The sequence below is a fragment of the Pinus tabuliformis genome, chromosome 4_1, assembly GCF_031772625.1.
Source record: "Pinus tabuliformis cultivar Carrire ecotype Pingquan chromosome 4_1, CPIR1, whole genome shotgun sequence".
NCBI classification, from domain to species: Eukaryota; Viridiplantae; Streptophyta; class Pinopsida; order Pinales; family Pinaceae; genus Pinus; species Pinus tabuliformis.
Window position 1 is genome coordinate 16,425,733 of NC_142303.1, and position 4,778 is coordinate 16,430,510.

The following is a 4,778-nucleotide window of genomic DNA, read 5'->3' on the forward strand; positions in this document are numbered from 1 at the left end:
ATGATGATCTTTTGTATCATTTCCTCTATTTTGCTTACCAAAATGGCGAGTTTTACCTCTGGAATGTTATTCTTCTCCACTCCTGCTTTCAACTTTTCTCTTCTAATTTGCAGATTAACTTCTACATCTACTGCAATGTTCTGCATTTGTTCCAGTGTTGAGGGGTTTCTTTCTCTTAATTGAAATTCTATCTCTGGATCAAATGCTTTTGGATAATGCAAGAGAGCTGAATCAGGAGGAGGTCTTATATTTGATGGCATTGAATAATAGATTTGATTAAATCTGTCAGAAAATTGTTGTATTGTTTCATTTGGCTGTCTTTTTAACTGATTATATTCTTCTATGATCACAAAAAGATTGACTTTGATTATCCATCTATCAAGGAAAAATTTGACAAACTGTTGGAAATTTGAGATGCTTGCAATAGGTAGATTCTTGAACCAACTCTTTACTCTACTTTGCAAAGAGAGAGAAAAAAGTCTGATTCTAACATCATCTTCATCAATCTCAAATAAGTCCAGATAATTCTCAAAACCTTGAATATGTTTTTGGGCAGTGATACCATTCTCTCCATAAAACCTAGGGAGATACTTCTAATAATTGTTAGGGAAAACATGGAGTGTAGGAGGTAAGATGAGTGGCTTATGCCTATCAGGAACTTTCCAAGGTACAGGAATATGCACAGGGATTGTAAGATAATTCTTGATTATTTGAGATTTCTTGATTGGAAAATGATCATCATAAGATTCAAAAGAATTTTTCTCAAATGTGTAAGGAGATTTTACATTTACAATTTTCAAAGGAAAATAATTAAAAACTAATCTAAGATCTTCTCTAAAATACAATATACATTGAAAAACCTTCTTGATGAGAAAAAACATGATGTCTTGGATAACAATCCAAGTTAGAAACCTGATCATCCCATATTGTTCTTTTAGGTTCATTCCTCTACTGGAGTCTTGATTGTGAAATTGGTTTGGAGTCGCCAGGTGGATGATTTTAACCTTTGTGTGTCTGATCACTGTCCATCATCATAGTTCAGATCTAAACCTATAAAATATTTCCGAGGAAAATGTTAGTCATCCCCAATATGGTCGCCATTATGTTATCATTCAGTATTTTCTCATGGTTAAAGAAAGAAATCACTGACGTAACTACAACCACTTTTGGAGATTAGGACCTAGCCTTCTTGATGCTCAGAGAGGGCTCTCTTTTTATAATTTAACTTTATTTTAGTTATGTGATTTTAGACTAGTTATGAATGTTCGAGAGGTTTTTTATTCGTATTTGAGATTGGGTGGTGCGATTTGCTTAGACAGATGGATAAAATGATGTCTTTTTAGGCCATTGGGCTATGGAGTCAACTGATAAGGAAGCAAGGCTAGATAAACTCACTAAAGGGGATGTTCCAAGGGCAAGATAGCAGAGTGTATTTCAGAATGTTTGAGACAGAGGTGTGAAAGGGTTTCACTCTGGGTGAGAGAGCAGCTAAGGGTTCTCAGACCCAGATAATGAATGAGGAATGAAGGGGTAATTGAAATCAAAGGGTGGTTAAGAATCCTTTAACCTCGATTATTCATGAAATCAATCTAAACCAAAGAGAGATTAAGATTTCTTTAATTTAAATATCAGAAGAAAACATTCAAATGTCTAACTGTTAAAACAAAGTGTGATTTAAACAAGTTCTAAAATATTATTCCAATTATAGAATTTAGATTGAAACACATACAAGATTGTGAATAATAGAGAAAAATGACAATGACACAACAAAATACTTGTCTGAAATTCGCTAAACACATGAATCCTTGGAAAAGTCTGATCTTTATTAATCAATCCAGCTTGCTGGCTCATCAACTGATACAATAACCTTCTCGGTCTTCTTGATCAAAACGTCTATAGAAATTTCTAATATAATCCACCCAAAATACTTCAAATTAAGAAGTATTCATACAAATTCTAAACTGAAATATCTTGAAAAAATATCTAGATTGGTTTTACAAATATCTCAAACTGTTTTACATTAATAGAACTTAAATAAAGGACACTCAAAACTAATGAATCTATTTTGAACTATATTTATGGATTGATGGTGACAAAGAAGAGAAATTCTAATTTGAAAGAAACTTTGAATTGATGATGAGGATTCCAAGTCACTAACTACCTCCTTCCTTTGTGTATTCTGCCCCAGAAATTATGCAAAATTATGGTCCAGTGATAGCTTTTTATATGTCAATCCGAGATAGATATGTAAAACGTGAAAGAGGTTATTATAGATAAGTATGTTATTGAGATACAGTTTCCAAAAATTCAGCTCCATAGGTTCACAATGTGCTTTGTAAAAATATGTTAAAAACAAGACTTTTCACAGTCCGAAAAATAGGATGTGAAGATATGCATTTATCTCCATTTTTGTAATACATGTGTCAAAAGTGAGATAGGTTTTTATATATTGGCCTTTTAGGAACATAAACCTCCTCCAGTTTCCTAAAATTCATCTTGGATTGGCCATAATAGTTTCTATACAATTATTGCCTAAACAGGAAATTTCTGGAAAATGTACCATTCCCACTCTGATTTTATCTTTTAACCTTAATTTTCTTTCAACTGTTTTTACCTTTACTTTGCATAAACTTCATTATTACTAGTGAAAGTGTTTTCATCTATGTTTAACCCTTACTGCTTCCATGTTTACTTTTACTTTTTACCTTGACTGCTCTGTTTTTTCATCTATCTTCACTTTGATTTTTCAATCTGATACACTTTTACTGATACTCTTCCATCTGATACACTTTTACATTGATGAACTTTCAATATCCTTTATTGTGATTTTACTTTTATGGTACATTTTAACTTTTTGGTATTTCAACAGTAAATTATTTAGCTTTTTATATGTATCAGCATATGGTAATGGATATTGATCAAATTTCTGTATGTTTAATATGTTTGTCTTTTGACTGTATGATCTGTCTAGTTCCTTTGTTTTAACAGTCAATGTCTCTGTGTGAATGATTTATTTCTCTATTCTGCGTATAACTATTTTCTTCTTCTGAATGAAGGCTTTTAAATAGATTTCCTTTTGAGTCTTGGAGTAAACAAGTTTTGTGAATAGTATCAAAATTGTTTATCCAAGCTCTAGTCTTCTACTAATTACCTACAAAATACAACAATTTGTTAATAAAACATAGGTCTGTGATGAGGTGACTGGAGGCCGTATTGAAACTGGGAAGAACTGTGGACAGAGTCCGGAAGGTGTTCAGGAGGGAATCCATGGTGAAATCATGTCTTAGAGGCTTAGGGTGGCATCGGAAGGGTTTGATAGGTTTCATTGTGTATCTGAGTAAAAGGCATGAAAATGAGGGTTTTCAGGGTTTTAATGGGTAATGGGTAAATTGGCACGGAATTTTATATTATGAACAATGAGTGGTTTCAAGTTTAGTGGGGAAGTAGTATCAGAGGCCATTGCACTGCTTTTATGGAGGAGGCGGTATTTTGGCGAGGTCACCTGATCTATGTTAGCGCTTGACACGTAGCAGATGGGGACCTAGGTAATATAACTTTATCAGGCGGGTAAAGGTCGGACATTGGGTGAACCCGATATGGCTATGGACCATTGGATTTGGGTGTTGACGATCGAATGGCAGTCGAGTGACAAATTTGCACATATGAAATGGGCAGAGGTTTCTGGGGGGGCCGGAGCTTTAATCCGTGGCAGTTTGGGATTATCTATGAGTTAAACATGGGATTAAATGATCGAACGGGGTTTAATGAAGGGATTATCTTAAATTTACTGAGAAGTGGCGAGTTAAGAGGGTTTTGTCGGGGGAATGGGATAAAAGTATAGTTTATAATTAAAGTGAGGGTTGGGGTATTATATATGCGATTTATTTATATATGGGAAAAGGTATATTGGGAGCTATATTATTATGTTAAAAATTAATATGAAATGAAATGACCAGAGCGAACATACCACTAAGCATAATGTAATATTTGTGCATTTTCTTCACATACACTTATACTTAGGATAAAATCTTTTTGTGTGTATTTTGAATGAAATGGAATCTAACATGGGATTGTTTACTTTTCATAATAAAATGGAGTTTAACCTTAGGAAAAGGGGTTTTATTAGGGTAATGAAGGGAAATGACTTTTATGAAGGGAACTCTAACACTTGATGTCCATAAGTCATTAAGCCGAGGGTCTGGTCTCACCAAAATTCAAAGAAATTCTCTAAGACTTTATCACTTGAAGGATTTTTAGTACTAGAAAATACTTGTGGATGGGGAAATTAGTAAGTATAGGGATGAAATGAATGAGGGAAAGTCAATTAAATCTACTTGTAAACCTCTGCTTTTGCTTTCTTAATTTCTCATGCACATTGAAACATATGATTAAGTATGATAAATGTGCTTTTGTGCAATCAACTCTATACTTCAGCAACCTTTCTTCTACTTGCCCATTACTTACCCTAACACTTTTTCTTCACTTATTTGGGTGTATTTAAGCTAGAATACCCTTTTCTTTCCTTTTCTTTTTATAAAATAAACTATCTACTTCTAACCTTATATCTTCCAAGGGCTAAGATTAAACTGATGAGCTCAATTTATTTTCTCTACCTATCTAATGATTTGCCAAGATTAAGCTGTTTGGTTAGATTTTATTCTCTAACTATAAACATAAAATCCAAAGCATGAAATAGTCAAGATTAAGGAGTTCGACTACCCTAGGTTGTGGCATGTATGATAAGATGCACACAACCATTATTTGCAAAAGAAGTAAAA